The sequence below is a fragment of the Protopterus annectens genome, chromosome 10.part0, assembly GCF_019279795.1.
Source record: "Protopterus annectens isolate FY-2018-M chromosome 10.part0, PAN1.0, whole genome shotgun sequence".
Taxonomy (NCBI): Eukaryota; Metazoa; Chordata; order Ceratodontiformes; family Protopteridae; genus Protopterus; species Protopterus annectens.
Window position 1 is genome coordinate 1,199,475,560 of NC_056744.1, and position 19,629 is coordinate 1,199,495,188.

The window sequence follows — 19,629 nt, forward strand, 5'->3', positions numbered from 1 at the left end:
TATCTGAGTGACAGATTAGCCCTAAGGGGAAACCTAGGCATTAAGATCACAGACATCTAATTTGAAATACCATATGAATACAGCTACATAAATGGGGACAAAGACTGCCCCCACTGCAGTACCATTCAACTGAAAATACCTATCCTCCTCAAAATAAAACAAACATACTCTTAAATGACAGCTCCATCAAAATGTAACTGAATTCAGTGCAATATAACCAATGTACATCTAACCACTGGGGAATTACCCTCAGGCCTACGTCAGGAGGTAGAGAGGTGTACAAAAATACCAGTCCACATCCATTTCATTACTAAGCTGTAAGAACTTAGTGTTATTCTTAATGAAAGCTCTAATGTAGCTCAAAAGAGGTTTAAAACATGCACAAAGACTCTCAATTGGGTCCCCTGATAGAACCCTTTCCACAGACAAATGGGCATCCAGAAGCACAGTCTTGACTTATGTGCACCTTAGCTAAAATATATAAAAATAAAAAAAAATGTAGGACATAGGAATGATAACCATCAGTTCCTGTTTCAACCTAGGACAGAGAACTTCAGGAATCTTTAAGCAGCAAACTGATAGTTCTTTGTCATCATCAAAATCAGCAATCATCAAAATCAGTTGTCAGCTTTCTGCTGTGGCTGAATCAGAGGCAGAGGAATCAGTATGCCACAATATTGATCTAGCCTGTTGACCTCCTCTCTTCCTCTTTGAAATTGCATTTCAATTTAGCAAACTGAATTTAACATTATTGCACACTTGATCATACACAACAGAATATACATCCATATTTGTAGTAATTTTGGTCACAAAAAAAAAAACCTGTCTCTTTTCTGATCACTGTTTTTTAACCTGTTGTTTTATTTCAATTTGATATTTTAAGGGATTCCGGTAGTTACTATCATTAATAAATCCATTAAATGCTTAGTACTGTCATTTGCACTATTCGGCCTGATTGAAATTTCATTTGATGAAGTTTTACAACACATAACAGATTAGGCATGTCGCATGTCACACCATTATTTAGTAAAGACGGTCATTTCCGCTTATCCCCGAATTTCTCAGAACTCACAACCTGCTTGGCACCATTCCCATGTCCAAGTAAGCCCAGAGAATCTTTACTGTTTATAATCTTAATGTTTATACCAAATATTGTAAAGCCTGGAAATATTTGGAGTGTGTAACAAAAAAACTTTTCATTATGACAGCAGATGTACTGGAAATGGAGGAAGCTGATATTAAACATATCCTATGATCTGATCTTTCCCCCTTAAAGTATTTGGTTGTAGTGTTATCTCCACAAGTGATGAGATGAATGCATCAAAACCTTCATCTAATCAGATCTATAATAAGGTACTGGTGTTAATGAATCAGCAAACCAAATGAAAAATCAAGTCAAACAATGTGCATACAGTAATGCCTCATATGAATCTTGTTTCGGTTTTTCCCGGTTAGGGGTCGCCACAGCGGAACTCCGGTCCGCTAATGATTGGCAGTAGATTTTTACGTACCAGCTTCCCAGGCCTGACGCACAACCTTCAACGAAGGTACGCCCATTCATGCACGTCTCCACACAGAAGACGTTTTAGCTGAGAATCGAACAGGACAACGTCTTACTGTGAGGCGACAACGCTACCGCAGCAATGCCTCATATGAATACAAGTCTTAATTATAAATTTGTCCAGCCAGCACTTCAAAGAACCTGAAATGTTTATTCAATGCTAGAACCCCCCCCCAATAAAAAAAAATTATTTAATTAAACAAAAAACACAAGAGTGTGCGTATTGTTCTATTGGATTTTTACCTTTGGTGAAATAATGAATTAGTGCACAAATATTCTGGACATTAGCTCTACCTGGTCTTTTAAACAAAGGAGAAACAGATGCCAGGCAGTGACAATAAAAGCTGTCTGAAATGTTGGATTTGCTAGTTTGTATCTGACAGATCAAATTCTAGTTTCCTGTAAGGGAGTTCACTATAATACACTACTGCAGCAGGGCTAGCCGCCTGGCAGTGTAAACTTTAGCTCTAGATAATCAACACTGTTCAAGTGACACCCCGACCTCATCTGCAAAAATGGGAGAAGGGGTGGTGGATGGATTAAAAAAACACACTTCAATGTCATTCCACTCCCAAGGGCGTTACTGTAGCACACTCTTGATCTCTTGATATACATAGTGGCACACCTTTGCTAGTATGTGGAGTGGAGGCCTCACCCTATAAGCTGTAACAAAATGCCTTATCAGGTAAGAAATTTGTTTTTTACATCTGCTGTAAACTTTTACAGCTCTCACCTGTTCTTTTGAGAGGAGGTGAAACAGCTTTCAGATGGAAATGGAGTAAAATGCCAGCCTGTGATGTGAGGCCTTCTGAAATGTTTGGATTTGCTAACTCTATGCGAGACCTTACTCAGAGAAAGCTGTTTCTGTGTGCGTGTGTGTGTGTGTGTGTGTGTGTGTGTGTGTGTGTGTGTGTATGTGTGTATTCCATAACTTTTTTAATGCATGTTCTAAAACATGCTATAGTGCACAGGGCAACACTGCAGTCCAGGCAACAGTGCTTGTTTCTGATGCTTCCCCACATACGATTATTTTCCTCTTAAAAACTTTCCTGGGTTTTGAAACTTTGCCAGAGTAAATCCATTCTTTTGTTGGGCTATTTTGCTTGTGTGCTGGTGGTATCTTAGCTGGGAAGATCCTGCCCAAAAGAGATGCACCAGTACTGGAGACATGACTGCTACGATGATCCTAGTACATTTCTTAAGTCTTCTCTATAAGCTTCAAAACATACTTGTAGTAGGTCTATGTATTTCTTTTACTTCTACAGATTAAAAAAGGTATGCCAATCAGACAAAAAAGAGCTTCTTTTACTACTTTCTACTCTTTTGGGCATGTTCCTAATTTCTGAGCATCTGGGTCAATTCCATCCACTTCCCCCCATTTTACCACTGTTATGTGGCAACAACATCTGACCTGAACTTAATAGTGCCAATGTGCCCTGTGCCACATAATATCATTTCCCCCCATGCAGAGTGATAGCATGAAAAGATGTTATTTTATTTTGGGCCTAGCACTATACACTATTACCCATTTTGCAGCCATACAAAACCACCCAACTAATGTTGCCACTAAGATCTAAACATTCTTCCTGGAACTCTTGACCTAATTCTGTTTTCTACTTCACATAACTCTGTTTGCAGGCTCTACAAATGAAGAACGACTTTGGAAACGGACCAAAATTGTCCAGTACATTTAGTCATGGTCTCTTAGGTTCATACTAAGCTAACTGCTCTTGTGAGCCATTTTTTAAGCCTAGCCAATTATTCATTGTGAGACTCAAACCCTGCACCTTGTGTTTGTAAGACAAACACCTTAACCATTAGGCCACCGCCCCAACTATCTTCTATAGTTAGCCCTGCCAGAAGTTTGTCAAACTGTGCATCACTGCTCTAACCACTGGATCTAGACAGAGATTCAGGTGTGTCTTGCTCCTGTACATCCACTGCAGCTGATTGTCCAGACTACAGAATAAAACTTCACCCATATACTCCACTGCTTATATTATGTTTGACTTTTAAACAGAAAAAGAGAGGGACTCATCAACAGATATATGCAACCATGAAGTATAAAACACAATTTCATTTCAAGAAATGAATAACTACGTATGAAATTACAAATTTACACACAAGACTCAATTAACTGGCATGACTTTCCCCCAATGCAGTTCTTAACTTCCTGTCCAGAACCAACTAATCAAATCTGCCTTTAGTACCAGCAAGCAAGAACATAAAAAAAATTAATCTCTCATCTTTTTAAAACTACAACTCTGCTTAAGGAGCAAAATTTATAGAAATTCAAATATAATGCTTTCCCCTTAATCCTTTTTCATTTATTTATTTATTTATCCCTTTTTGACAGAGTTAATCCCATTAGGCTAGTGGTCTCAACAGGTGAAACCTGATTAGCTATTTCTACTACCAGAGGACATTTGAATGAGGCATTAGGGAGCTTACCCTACTCTTTTTTGGTAGGTGCCATGGGATCTCACATCTATCTGTGCTACCACAAGGTCAAGCAGATGTGATCTCAGTTGAAATGCGTTACCCAAAGTACAACGCACTGAGGAGTGAAGCACCCACCCCCCCTTATGCTGCAAGCATAACTCAATTCATTAACTATACAGGGGGTTAAAAATCTATGGATTTTAATATACCTTTGTATCTGTAAATACATTTTGCACATTTCTTATATGATCTTATTCACCTGGGCTGTGCCTGAAAATGGTCATTTGAGATCAGTGCACTACACCAGTAAACAAATAAAAAAAGAAGTTGTCTTATCATAATGTTCCATCTGTGTTGTAGATCTTTATTCATTCATTACTGATAGGACTTCGGTTCCATCCACGAAATCGACACGGCAGTTTCCAAGCTTGCACCAGCCAAAAACTCTCAGCTAAGACCTATGCATAATGCCCCTCTCATAGTCTCTTCAGACTGAGTTTTCCCACCACTATATTATAGAGATAGTAAGATAAACAGTAGGAAGCTCTGTCTGAGCAAATACCTTAACCAGGAGTTCCTAAAGTCCATCAGGAGTCCGGGCAAGGGGAAGGAGGGCAAGCGAGGATTAATGAATGAATAAAGACCTACAACACAGATGAAACGTCATGGTAAGACAACTTCTTTATCTGATGATGTAAATCTTTATTCGTTCCTTACTGATAGAACAGAGTCCCCAGCTACGACAGCCCTAGGTGGCCTTAAGGAAGGATATTCCTGATCACCATAGAACCAAAAGATGCTCATCCCCCGGAGCCCAAATCCAATTTGTAATGAGTGATAAATGTATGAGGTCTTGCCCAAATGGCTGCTGCACAGATATCATCCATAGAGGCTCTGGAATGAAAAGCCACAGAAGTAGTTATCAATCTAGTAGAATGAGCCTTTAATCTGGAAGGTAAGAATAGTTTACTTTGATGGTAGATGAAGGTTATGATGTTTCTAACCCAAGAGGATAGAGTCACTTTAGACAAGTTTACCCAATCTGGGTGCAGCAAAGGCCACAAACAACTGATCCATTTTCCTGAAAGATTTAATCCTGTTCAGATAAAAACGAAGCTGCCTATGAACATCAAGGTGTGCAAAAGATACTCCCCTCTGAATGAGGGAAGAAAACTGGCAGGTCAATAGATCGGTTAATTGAAAATCCAGAAATTACCTTGGGCAAGAATGAAGGGTCAGTACAAAGGGACACTCTATCCCTGTGGAAGCTCAAGGTAGGTCTCTTGACACATAAGGCCTGCAACTTAGATACTCTTCTTGCTGAGGTAAGTGCTATTAGTAGAGTCTTCTATGACAAATATTTTATCTCACACGAATCAGAAGGCTCAAAAGAAGGGCTTGTTAACGACTGAAGTAGCAAAGTCAAGTCTCAGGGTTCTATGGGGGGGCTTGACAGGAGGTTTAAGGTGCAATACTCCTTTCAAAAAGGTTTTGCACAGACGGTGTGACATAACAGAAGAATTATCAAATCCATTATGAAAATTTGCGATGGCTGCTAAATGCACAGTAATTGTCGATGCTGAGGCTCCTGCATGTAGAAGAGTAGTCAGGTAATGTAGGATCATTTGACTAGGCATAGAGAAAGGGTCTATGTTCTGATCTTTGGCCCAAGTAGAGAACTTAGTCCACTTACTAGAATACATTTTTCTGGTGGAAGGTTTGTGTGAAGCCAGAAGAATCTCACGGATGGGAGATGAGATATCAGGCAGCCTGGCAATCATCGGAAGTGGAGGAACTAAGCTGTGAGCTTGAGGGTGTGGAGATTGGGGTGAATCAATTCCACAGGGGTGAGACAGCGGACCTTGAGATTGAACCAGGATCCATGGGCTGCTAATCAGATGGGGCCATAGGCAAGGAAACCAGACTTGACGAGGCCAATAAAGGGCAATGAGGATCACTTTCCTCCAGAAAGCTCAAAGGTTGGGAAGCAATTTCAGGATGAGGGGAAACAGGGGAAAGGCATACAGTAGACCTGGGGGCCAATTATGCATAAGAGCATCCTTCTGTGATTCCCCCTGAGGGGGGGGGGGGGTCAGGGCAAAGTATCTTCTGCATTTGTTGTTTAGAGGGAAAGAAAACAGATCGCAGCAAGGCCTGCCCCAGTGGTGGAAGATCTGATCCGCTATTACAGGACGGAGGGACCACTCGTGAGTCATCAGGATGTTCCTACTCAGATTGTCCGCAATAAGGTTGGAAATCCCGGGAATGTGGGTTGCTATAAGAAAGCGGTTGGAAGCTAGCACCCAGTGCTAAATCCTTATGGCTACCAGAAGGCTGACATGTTGTCCGATGAATTGCAATGGTCTCTATGGAACACTTGCAACGCTAAGAGAACTGCCCTCAATTCCAGGACATTTATGTGCAAATTGGCCTCCATGGGGGACCAGGTGCCTTGGACCATCTTTCCCTGGAAATGCCTCCCCACCCTAACAGGGAAACGTCCGTGGTCACCGTGGGCCCTGGGCTGGGGGAAGACAGAATGGTCGACACCAAAGATTTGATTCTGGCTTCATCCACCATTGCATTTCTTTCTTGCAAAGGTTTGTAAAGCTTATGTGGTCGAGAGGGTAGGTTAAGATCGAGCATTGTGAAGAAAGTAGCCACTGTAATATTCTCATGTGCTACCTCACTAGTGGTACTAGGGTAATGGCAGCTGCCATAGAGCCCAAGAGTTGCAGTACAAGGCCTGCTGGTACAAAGGTCTGTGGAAGGAGGGCTTGGATCTGATGTCTTATTTTTGAAACCCTGCGAGGAGGGAGGGAAGCTTGACAGGATGTTGTGTCGAAGACTGCTCCAATGAATTCCAGTGTTTTTGTTGGGAACATTTGAGATTTGTCCTCGTGTAAGAGAGGCTGCGGGTTAGAAAATTCCTGGTCGAGGCAGTAAGGAGCCAATCATTTAGATAAGGAAACACCTGGAATCCTTGTAGTCGAAGATGAGCTACTACAACTGCCATACATTTGGTGAACATTTGGGGGGCTGTCGAGAGACCGAACGGCAGTACCCTGAACTAGTAGTGATTGGCTCCCAGCCGGAAGCAGAGAAATCGCCGGGAGCGCTGATCCATTTTTATGTGGTAATATGTGTCCTGGAGATCTACAGAGAACATCCAGTTGTCCTTCCCTAGAAAGGGGAGAATGAACTGTACCCCGGCCATCAGGAATTTTTGAGGTTTCATAAATTTATTCAATAGGCAAAGTTCCAGGATTAATCTCCAGTCCCCTGTCTTTTTTGGCACTAAAAAGAACCTTGAGTAAAACCCGGATCCTCTCTGGTCTGGTAGGACTGGTTGGATGACTCTTCCTCAGCAGCTTTTCTATTTCTAAGACTGCTACCTCCCTCTGATTGGGTGGCACATCGGGGATTCGTTTGACGGGTCTGGGAGTTGAATCGAATGGGATATGGTAGCCTCTGGATATTATTCTCTGCACCCAAACATCGGTAGTAATAAGTTGCCAGGCTGGTAGTTGCAGGGAAAAACGACCCCCAACTACTTCCAGAGGAAAGCAAATCGGGCTGCTGCTCAGGAGTGCTGGTAGGGTCGGCCACAAACATCAGTAGTAATAAGTTGCCAGGCTGGTAGGTGCAGGGAAAAATGACCCCCGACTACTTCCAGAGGAAAGCAAATCGGGCCGCTGCTCATGAGCGCTGGTAGGGTCGGCCGGAGAAGGAATCTCTAGCACCCTGGTTATGTAGACCCCCTCTACCCCGAAAGGGGTGTCTTCCAGATGAGTTGCCCCCTCTGCCCTGGGGGGATTGCTCACCATGAGTGTCACGAAAAGATCCCTGGGACTTCTTGAACCAAAATTTCCCTCCCCTATAGTTCCTGGAGTAGGACCTCTGTGGGGTGAAAAAACATATATAAACATATGCCCACAGCAGACAAGGTCTTTCCATCTTTCTCACTTCGTGCTAGTGTCTCCTATACTTTGGGACCAAAAAGTGCAGATTCATCAACAGGCATGTTGACGAAGGAAGGTTTAAAGGGGTCTGCGAAATCACACAAATGCATCCAAGCATGACGTCTCATGACAATGCCTGATGCGGCAGCTCGAGCTGCCCCCTTGGTGATGTGAGATATCAAATGCATCTGCAAGGCGACAGCATCACGCACCTCATCAGGAAGTACCCCCGCCAAAGAAGTAGACATTTCAGAAAATTACGTCTTTTTGGAAATGAAGTATACCAGATAGGTCAGCGACCGAATGGCAAAGGTCGCTGAAGCATAGGTCCACTTCTCCAGTCTGTCCATGGCCAGAGACTTCCTGTTCGGAGGATGGACACTGGAACTATCTTCTGCCAGTTCCCTCTTGGTGGCCACCATAACCATGGAATCAACAGTCAGCTGTTTGGACCAGTTGGGCTGGTCTTCAGGGGTTGATAAAATTTTGTCCGGCCTCCGAGGGGACAGGTTCTACGTTGTCCAGGGCCTTCCAGGCATGCTGCACAATCAGCTTTACAAGCTCATCTGCAGGTGGGGTCACCCAGGAAGTAGATGGCCAGGCATGGAAAGCCTGCAAGAACACAGATTCCTTCAAAGAAGGGTTAGAGGGATTCCAGTCTCCCATCTGCTTGAGGATTTCGAGATGTCTCCAAATGAGACATTGCCTAAGGGAGACCATGGGGACCCTCCTCCCTCATCACAATCGGTGTCCTCAGTGACAGATTCCTCAGGGGAATCAAGGTGCTTCCTCTTGCACCATTTTTTCCGGAGTGGCTCCCCAGTGGGATCTTCTGAAGAGGACTCCGGAGAAAGGGATACCTTCAAAGGGAGGTCTTACGGCTCCCATGCCCGGGATCCTGAAGTAGAGGGTTGGGACAGCTGCATGCTAGAAGGGGGGTTCTGGTGTTGATGCCATTGGTGCTGACTGCAAGCCTGTGGAGGCAAGGACCCTCTCCATCACATGGAAAGCAGGTCCACCCGAGGAGAGATGCGAGCCCGGGACCAAGAAGGACAACCTTGGAACTGGGGTCACACCCAAAGAATTAAACATGTCAAGGTTAGAGGTAGATGAGGCTCAACAACTCATAGAACAGGATGAGACGAGATACAGTGTTGTATAACCAATCTACAGAAAATTATCCAGGATTAGATGGTATTCTGGTGAAAGTCTGGAAGCTAGGAGGAGAAAAAGTGAAAGATCTGAAAGGTTCATTTAACAGAATTTTGAAAAGAAAGAGAGGCAACAAATCTTGGAAAAAAAGCTGTGGAGGCTGTAATACCTAGATCAAGAACCATCTGATCTAGCTTCATATAGGCCCATTTCAAGTTTAAACCATGACCGTAAAACATGTTTATATCGATAATGGCTATAAGAATGGCAAAGGTGATGCCAAAATTGAAAGATATGGACCAAATATGTTTATTGTGGATGGGATTCAAATTTTTGACAATATTAATAAAACAATGAAGATCCACAGGGATGCAAAATGTAAGAAAATAGCACTGTTATTGGTGGGTCTTGATGCTGAGAAGGTATCTGACTGAGTAAGCTGAGATTTTATGAGTAAGGCAATGGAAGCATTTGCACTTCCTGATACAATAACAAGGGATCAGAGACAAAGTTGAGTCTGAACAGAAGAATCAGGGAGTGGTGTCCACTTTACCCTTTGTGATCTGCGTTATATTTGGATTCCCTGGCAAAATAAATAAAAGAGATTCAAGGATATAATTGGAATGGTGTTCAAGAAAAGTTTGTGTCATCTGTAGATGATATTCTGCACCTGATGGAACCACAACAGGAAATCTCAATGTTGTGGAATACTCTGAGGCAGTTCTGTTTTTTTTTTTTGTTGTTGAATTAATGAAGACAAAACAAGGGCTCACAAATTAATTGGTTCAACAGCACCTATATTTATGGAAACATTAAATATTTAGGAGCATGGATTAAAAAGTATTCAGTTATGGCAGCTAAAGATATGTGGGAAAAAAACTAACAAAAGATAATACAAAAACTGAGAAACACATAGCCCTTGCCTATGGATTTAAATAGCAAGATGCAAATATTAAAAATATTTTAGTCCCAGCATATTTTTATCAAATCAGAAGAAAAGAGAGTTGAAAATTTTATTTGGGAGGGTATGAGGGCAAGTGTCAAGTAGGGCGGCCACGGTGGTGCAGTGGTTAGCATTGCTGCCTCACAGCAAGAGGTTCTCCAGTTCGATCCTCGGCTGGGGTGCCTTCTGTGCAGAGTCTGCATGTCCTCCCTGTGGTCGCGTGGGTTTCCTCCGGGTGCTCCGGTTTCCTCCCACATCCCAAAGACATGCTGCAAGTGGATTGGACACTCTAAATTGGCCCTAGGTGTGCATGTGAGTGTGCCTTCTGTGGAAGGTTGGGCGCCGGGCTGGCAACTCGACACCGTAAAACTCCACTGCCATTCAATGTGCGGACAAGGTGATCCGCTGTGGCGACCCCTAACCGGGAAAAAGCCGAAAGAAGAAGAAGAAGATGAGGGCAAGTGTCAAGTGGGATAAGTTGATCTTCCCAATAGAACAAGGAGGTTTAGGATTACCGACTTGAAGAGACATTTTACAGCTACACAGTAAAGACTTTTACACATAACACAAGCAGAAAGCTATAATTCAAAGTGGAAACAGACGCTGATGAAGCAGGGGGATAGCTTAAGATACAAGGAAAACATGGGATTTTGGATGCAGATCCTTAAGGACAATAACAACAGTCATATAGAATATTATATTCATAAAAGAGAAGAAAAGTACACTATGCACTAAACCAAAACAGGAATGGAGAAAGGAGATTCTGCCGATAGGAATGACTGCAACTAAGAGCACAGAGCCCAGACAAGCAGGGATTGGAGTTTACTGAAGGAAGATGGCAAAGGAACTAAGGCAGTGGGAACAAATAATTATAGAGAAGGAAAAGTTACAGAATGGGAAGAGGCCAAGAAAACATTTGGATTGCAGGCTAATCATTGCCTTCCCTAATAAGAGAACAGACAAACAGAAAGAGATAGAGGAATCCTAAATGACAGATCTTCACTAGTTGAGTTTTTGACTCCAGAAGACAAGCAGCTGTTAAAAAGAGGATAATTAATAGGGTATATAACATATTGCACAATAACTATAGGAATCAATCAGTAGAGGTCAGAAAAAGTTTGGGAAAAGAGACTAGATATGCAACTGACAAAGAAACAATGGGAGTACATATGTATGGCTCCCAAATATGCAACAACGTCTAGAAGATTTTAGGATTTTTGCCTGGGTACTTTTATAAGCAGACTCCAAAGAATTTTTCCTGAAGTAGATGGCAAATGTTGGTGGTGTGATGGAGTACCCTGACAGAAATATCGGGCAAACAAATGAGAGTAACTAAGGAAATGTTTTTTTTTTTAAAGCAATTATTAGAAAATAGAAATCAAAATCTAAGAAAGTGGGATCTTTAGAAAAGGACAGGAGTAAATTACATATTGAAAAATGGAAACTGTAGGAACAATAAACGAAGAAACATTTTGGAGGAGAAATGAGGTTCAAGAGAAGGCAGAAACTGAATAATTTATGTAATGTTGCTTAGATTATATAATAGTTTGCAAGTAACTTGATTTTTGAAATACATATGGAAATATCACTTATTTTCAAAATTACTAACAACCAGCAATACCTCTGGAATACAGTGATATAAATGGACAGTGACAATGAATTTTCCACTTCCCACCATACCATTTCACACCATACCCCTCAACAGCATGCTGATCTATCAGTTATAAAAGTATGAACATTATACCTCTCAACCTTTTAGAACAAGAAATCTGGAAAAATACATTAGTAATAGGGGGACAAAGACCCCCCAAAAAATAGGGACAGTTTTTTAATATTGCTCATAGAATGTTGATAGAACAACACATTTTGAATTAGCGTAAATTTTCTGAAGGATATGAAGTCTGAAACAATTGCCTGTAATTTTCTGACTTCAAAGTTTAATGACTTATATTTGGCAAAAATCTGTACTTTCTGTGAGGTATGATGATGAAAATAAATATGAAATCCACACAGAAATATCCACAGGTACCAGACTAATGCTCTACTCAATTAAATGATAAATCCAGCAAACAATAAAAGAACTGAACAACATGATGGCTCTATGCTCAAACTCACAACAAAGCTATTTTATTTCCTCTGGGATAGGCTTGAATGATAAGGTTCCTATTAAACCAGTAAGACTCCTCTGCAGGTAGAAGAAGACTTAAGTGTATGGATATATAGTTTATAGTTATATATACATTTGTTAGAAATCTTTACATGAGTTTTATATAATTTCATATGTACTTGTTTATTTTGCATCGTTATATAATTTTGACATGAACATTGTATTTTTATGCAACATGCAAAAGTTTTGTTTTTTAAATAATTTTGCACATTGTTTGTTTGTGTCTTTCGGCTTTTTCCCAGTTAGGGGTTGCCACAGCGGAACTCCGGTCCGCTAATGATTGGCAGTAGAGTTTTACGTGCTGGCTTGCCAGGCCTAACGCACAACCTTCAACGAAGAAACGCCCATTCACGCATGTCGCCAAACAGAAGACGCTCTAACTGAGAACTGAACGGGCAAAGTCTAACTGTGAGGCGACAACGCTACCGCAGCACCACCACCGCAGTACAAATAATTTTGCACATTAATTTTTATAATTATAAAATATTTATAGAAGTGGTTTCATCCACATTATATATATATATATATATATATATATATATAGAGAGAGATTGTGTGTGTGTGTGTGTGTGTGTGGTTGGGATTTAGATATTCTGTATCATTTTTTAAAGGATCTTCATGTAATATATTATTGTCTGACACTAGATTTATATGAGGGTACTTTAGGACCCAACTAAATAGGAAGGAAAAGATGTGGGAAGTGATGTAATTATATCCTTAAAAAGGAGTTTATACTATGTATGTTAACGTCTGAAGCAGCAGCTGGTTTACTGAGAAAGGGCTTACATTTGTATTTCAGTAAAATAGCTTTGTTGTGAGTTTGAGCCTGCAGCCATCATGTTGTTCAGCTCTTTTATCGCTTGCTGGATAAGTATGAAATATTGATATTAAGTGACAAACTGATTAATTTCTCTACTGCAGGACATCACATATTAATCTCATCTTAGTGTCACTGTATTAAGTTCTTGCCCTTTCTAAAAAAGCATATTATTAGCTAGTATGTCACTTAGTTAAAGAAGACATACCTAAAAAATGTCTGAACGCCATATGGAACTACTGAAAATAAAGGTGTTTTAGACTTGAATAAAAAGGTGTTTTAGGCTTGAATAAAATACTCCAAGATGAACAAAGGACTCACCCAGGCGGCAAACCATCTAAGTGATGAATGCTTTCATTCCACGTGAATGAATGAGTGACTTTGATGAGGTAAGGTTGCCACCTTTTCAAATGGTCATAGTGGGACATTTTCAGGACACACATCAGATTTTACAGGCTGACACAAACCCAATGTCAGTACAAAGGATAGAACTTTTCCTTTTTTGCCTAAAAATAAGCTTATTCTTGTAGCAGTTTAGTTACTTATCCTGTTTCTTGTAATATATAGGTATTTTAGATACAGAAATAACTATTTTATGCAACTATTACATTACATATGGGACATAATTATGTCCTACAATCTCAGGACATTTGCCATTTTTAATATTTTTGGTCAGGACACAACCGCCCAAAGAGGGACTGTCCCTCGCAAAGTGGGACAGGTGGTAACCCTATGATGAGGCCGTCCTACAACCCCAGCTAAAGACGTGTTAATAGCAACTTCAGTTCCACCCCAAATGGAGCCATAGAAAGGTTATTCTGATCCCTGAGGAGACCACAGTAACTAAACGTGTCTGGGGAGGGGGTAATACAAGGAAGTAAAATGGTAATCACATATGACATGTGGAACGTCAATGTTTTTGAGCAGTGGAAAAGTTAACTTTGCCAAGAAAGAAAAAGAAATGCATCCTACAGAATGACAGCTGTTAGTATAATCACTTCCTTTAGTGAACACTGACTGTAAGTAATGAGTGCAGTTAAATTACTAAATACAGATCTCAGTCTCAGTACTTTGCATTAGTAGCATTTAAATTACAGTTGTTACTGCATTACTGGCAGTGATAACACCCAATTAATAACTTTAATGTCTAACCATATAAAATATAATTTTCTGATAAAATTATTAAATTTAAAATACACTACAAAACTCCCTTCAAGACTTGTAATTCAAATGGGAAATGTATGGATTCTTCAGTGCACACATACACCAACCTGTGTGCACCTTCTGAAATGGATGAGCAGCAGTTAACATTCACTCTGGCATCTTGGATTTCTTGCATATAACTTAAATGCAGTTTTACTAAGACATTATTTTACAAAGTTAAAAAGCAAATCATTAATACCTCTGGGAATGTTTGGGGTTAACAAAAAGTACTAGAGAATCATCAGACAACCTATGTTGGACATTCTATAGGAATGAGAAGTGCACTAATTGGTTCTCTGCCAGAGTAGCTGATGCATGGAACAGACTACCAAATTACAATAAAGCAAGTACTAGTTTAGATATTTCTAAGAGCAGCCTGGATACTTACTATGGGAACAAGTGTTTTGGTATATTGGCAAGCTAGAAAGGCATTAATGCCCATGCTTGAAATATTTGTATGTATGCAAGTCTTTGTTATAAACTGTAAAACAAAATTCCTACTGTTGCAGAAATGAACAAGGTGGAGAACATAATTAAGGTTTTTACCTTCTTGGCACCCAGCTCTCTTAGTAACTAAACTTCTACTCTCTCCACCAGATGTTGTCTTACCATGCAGCTGCTGAGGATCATCTAAAGGACAAAGTATGTTTGTTCCAGTTCTAATTTCTATAGGAAAGTTAATGGGTTATACCAGAATGTACCTTGAGCATTTACAATCAATCTTCCTGTGACACAGTGCAGAATGCAATAACATCCATCATAAGTTCTCACATGCGTGTCAACATGTTTCGCTTCAACACCTAACTTACTAGATCGAGCATATCCACCATTAATCTCCTTAGCTGCTCAGTTCTTTCTACCCCGTCGTTCCTCCAGTGGTCCATGCACATGTATTAAAATGGTTACCAGTACAATTTTGCTAGGAATATAAACTCACTCATCACTCTTGACACCAGTCAGTACAGCTGTGCTCTCCCTTAACCCTTACTTATCAACATTTCACTACTAACCTACTTGGCTAAACTTTATTCCCATCTCTACTTCTCAAGACCCCCTCCTAACTTAACCGCTTTTCTACACCCAACTCATATCACTCCCTGCCCAGTCATTATCCTCTCTTACCTTTCATTTCTGAATGTGTAATCAAATTCTTAACATTCCGTTTTAGTTTCTCAATGTATTTAATCCTTGGTCTCACAATTTCTACAAATTTGTCAACATACCAATATCTATACCTCACAGCTCACTACAAGTCCAACAGTTTGCTTAATGTTATGCTTTACGTATAGAAATCTGTGTCCAGAGTTTATAAATGTTACAAAGTTGCATTTTGGAAACCCACATTATGTCTAACACGTTAGCTCACTGCATCTCCAGCTGCACCAAAATTTAACCTCTTTATATTGCTAAGTTTCACTGCATAGGTTTCTGTTTTACTGCCTTCTTGCCTATCTATAGCTCTGGTTTTGGTTGAAAGAGGTCCTCCCTCATTGGTTCACTTACGAAGTTAACAAATATATAAATAAACTATATACATTACAGTCCTGATTATGGGTTACATTAAACTTATGAAGAACAGTAAAAAAAATCAGCATCATTGGTAACATTACAGCTAAATGTTATGTTCCAATCTGCCCTAGACTCAGAATTTAGAGATACCACAACGACAAATAAACATGAGGATCATTCAATACAAGCAGCAATAGCATATGTGGAATCCAGCATGCACTGAACTGAACAGAACAGCTCAAATTCCAGACCACACAGCAAAATAATTACTTACAGTAACTCGCACAAATCCGATGACAAGATAATAACTTAATGCATACATATATGTACCCTAAACAAATAAATAACCACACACCATTTTTGTATTGCACATTACTAAATCATATTATTTCCAAATTGTCATCAGATAATTTAACTTCAAAAACACTGGCAAATGACGTAAATACACATCAGTTAAACTGCTTACTTGACCATTATCACTAAACGTTAAGACTCTCAAAATCACTTCCATCATTATGCAGAACAGATATAAAATGATACACTACATCCAATAATAACAATAATAATACTTTTACAAACTTATCAACATGGTCAAAGCATACCTCTCGATCTCTTGAGGGAGGACAAAGCCCCCAAAATAGGAGCAAATTTTAAATATTTCTTTTATAACCTTAGAAATTTGCAAGAATAACAGACGTTATGTTAACGTGCACTTTCTGAAGGACATTAAGTCTGAAACTCAATGTCTTTTGCCTTGAAATTATTTACGGACTTCAATCCTCAGTGTTTTTTTCCAGAAAACCACATATTTTATGAGGAACAGACCAAAAATATGTAGCAAAAATCTGGGCAGTTGACAGATTAAGTGTCAAAGTTAAGCTGTGCCACCGTGGTAACTCAAGACTTAATCATACTCCCTTCCCATAGAGTTAAACCCTCCAAACAAAAACTTGTACAAGGACAAGTCTATACATGAATATGTACACATGTATAATCATCCCTAAAACTGGAAGTTTCAATGTTTCTTAATGGACTTAACGGTAGTGTCTGAAGTATAAACCCAGTGCCAGGGAATGAGCCATACTTGCCAAATGCAGACAAAACTAAATTTTAAAAAGTAATAAAGCAATTTAAGCGTGAAAATCATTTACATATTAATTAACAGGCTACATGTAAATTAAACACACAAACCTGAAAAACTGCTGTAAAACTTAAAAGTCTATGTAAACAATGCAACATGAGTGATAATAACTCATAAATTAACTCTAAAATACTTGTCCTTGACGTTCAACTAAACGGCGACAACGGTTCCCACGCTCCTTGCAATCACCCCAATTCTTGGCCGAACCTGCTTTCTATTGTCATTGTTAAAAAGCAGAAGTTTCACCTTTTTCTCTACCTCTTCTCAATATTTAGATTACCATGGCTATACATTTACAATACCAAGCTTCAGAGCACCGAACGTCTTTACGTCATGAGACGCGATTTTCTCGCTCCTCACGTCGCCTTTCTATCAGGTTAGGTAGAGATAAATACAGCAGGGGATTTGACATTGTTATGCTTTGTAGAGTTTACTTTTCACCGAATTTTTTTATGTTAGTAGTAGCTTTCGGTTCCCCTTTCTAAACTAAGAGAGTGTTACAATAGTTCTAACGATTTTTACCTCTTATGTTCTAGGTTGCATTTCTTTAACAATTACAGTTACTAGTACTTGTATTGTTGCGTGAATCTCTCTCGACCTTGTAGCATGAGAAATCTGGACAAAAGCAAAAATAATCGAGGGACGGCGGCACGAAAATAGGGTCAGATTTTAAACGCTGTTCTTATAGACATAATGTTGCTAGAATAACATGCATTTTCCGAAGTATACGAACTCTAAAACCCAGTCTACGTATCACGCTATTACTAATTGGGAGTCTGCACTGCTGCAGAGTGGTCATATCGCATGTAAAGTTTTAGCCGTAATTTGTACGACCATTCACAGTTTGCTCCCACCCAATCCTTAGGAGTTTCTGGTTTGATAGTTGCCCACTCCTATATTGTTCTTATTCCCTAGAACTGTTGGGGGTCTCCAATGTCTGTCATGATTTGTCTGTTGAAGGTTGCTTTGTGATTCAAGGGATGTAACTTTGGAACCGCTTACCAGGATGGCTAAGGATGTCCGTGACACTCACTGATTTTAACGATCCTCTAAAGTCATATCTTCTTGCAGTTACATTTACTGTATTTGTTTTTTTAGGTCACAGACACTTAAATGGACATGTATTTATAGGGCATATAAATTAACTTTATTCTATTTCATATCACTAGTAAAACCAGATAAAAAGACAAATAAACTAAGAAACAACTAGAAAAATGGACAAACGAGTAGCGAAAACTGCCCCAAAACAGCAAATTTAATGTAGTAAAGCGCTTTTCGTTTACTTATTAAGACTGAAGAAGTTTGCTTAATAAGCAAACGAAAAGCGCTTTAGTACATTAAATTTGCTATTTTGGGGCAGTTTTCGCTACTCATTTGTCCATTTTTCTAGTCATATCACTAGTAGTTTGCTTTGATTCCTAAAACCTGTCCCAAAGTAAACTATAGCTCTTGTATAATATCCGAAGGATAGTGTTTACATAAGGTTAATTAAGAAATGTGGACTTGTACCTTAGGGGCTAGAGCAGAGTACTAATTAACTCGGGATCATGAGTTCAAATCTCATCAAGGCCTTTAACGATCCTTGCTCCCTGTCCATGTGAAGCAGAGTTCCTCCCTAACCCAATACAAGTGTAACTTGGACAACTGGATGGGAAACAGAAAATTCATCCTTGGTTTGGCACATGTGTCTTTAATGAACACAGGCAGCCTGTAAATGGTTCAGGCCCCGGTTGTAAATATTTCTTTCATCTTCCAAGCCCTTGCTTACACTTTATTTCTTTGTTTGACATTTGGAAACCAGGAAAGTCCGACTGGGCACAGATTACCCATTTTCAGCAGAGGCCTGGAGATAAAAGCTCCACATCAGTTATATACAATACAAGAACATTGATATTGAGAAGAAATAAACTTCTCTAAAAGTACCAATTTTTTAAAATATAAAGTTGATACAGGGATATTTACAAGCAATGAAAAGTATAGCTTAGATATAGACATTAAACAGTAAAAAAACAGTTACATATGCAAAAACTTGTATAGATAATGGAATACAATTTTTGAGTATTACTAGTAGTAACCAATGCATAATACGGTACAGGGTTATTATAGTGTGAGTAAATTATGAGTTAGAGAACAATTTAGCATGTAGTTAAGGAGAATACAAGGTGATTACAATGAGAAATCAGGAAAAAATACCAGCTGTTAATATTAGCTAAAAGCTAGGAAGGTGAGGAAAGTGAGCATAACCAAGATTTGGAAAGATTTTCTTTTAGGAGGAACTTGACATTTTGCTAGTGAGGGACTTGTCAGATGTGGCAGGTTATTCCAAGCTTTAGCTTTGTAGTAAGAATAGAGACTGTGACTACTGGATCTTATTAGTTTATGAATAGATCGATGTTTATGAGCTGAAGAAGGGAAGGTAAAAGGTATGTGGTGGCAAGTGTGGCGCTAGTAGAGTTTGTTAGGAATGGTTTAGCCCTATAGAGAATACCAAGTTTTTGATGGGTTAATTTAATAGTCTTATTTATATGCAAGTCAAACTTGAGATTGTCGTCAATAGTAACACCTAGTAGTTTGGTATGAGGAACATCTATTACAATGTTGTTTAATGAAGATAATCTGAAGGATCCTTTGTCGAGAGAGTGTTGCTTAGGAAGGAATACGAGGGCTACCAGAACTTGTCAGAGATTTGGGATGCATGGCTAGGCTTAAAAAAGACCCTTGTTGCTTAGTAA

General features: G+C 39.6%; 1 protein-coding gene across 7 annotated transcripts in view; it reads right to left on the minus strand.

Moving 5' to 3' along the window:
- POMGNT1 (protein O-linked mannose N-acetylglucosaminyltransferase 1 (beta 1,2-)) overlaps positions 1-17,623 on the minus strand; it is a 1,898,302-nt gene extending 1,880,679 nt beyond the window's left edge. For 2 of the 7 annotated variants that reach the window (XM_044085948.1, XM_044085949.1), the window contains exon 1: positions 17,031-17,227. The gene's annotated coding sequence lies outside the window, so the exon portion shown is untranslated. Of the gene's footprint in view, positions 1-16,947; positions 17,230-17,419 lie in introns of those variants that run through there. The other 5 variants (XM_044085946.1, XM_044085947.1, XM_044085953.1 and 2 more) reach the window with 4 other exon arrangements.
- Between the last annotated feature and the right edge of the window lie 2,006 nt (positions 17,624-19,629).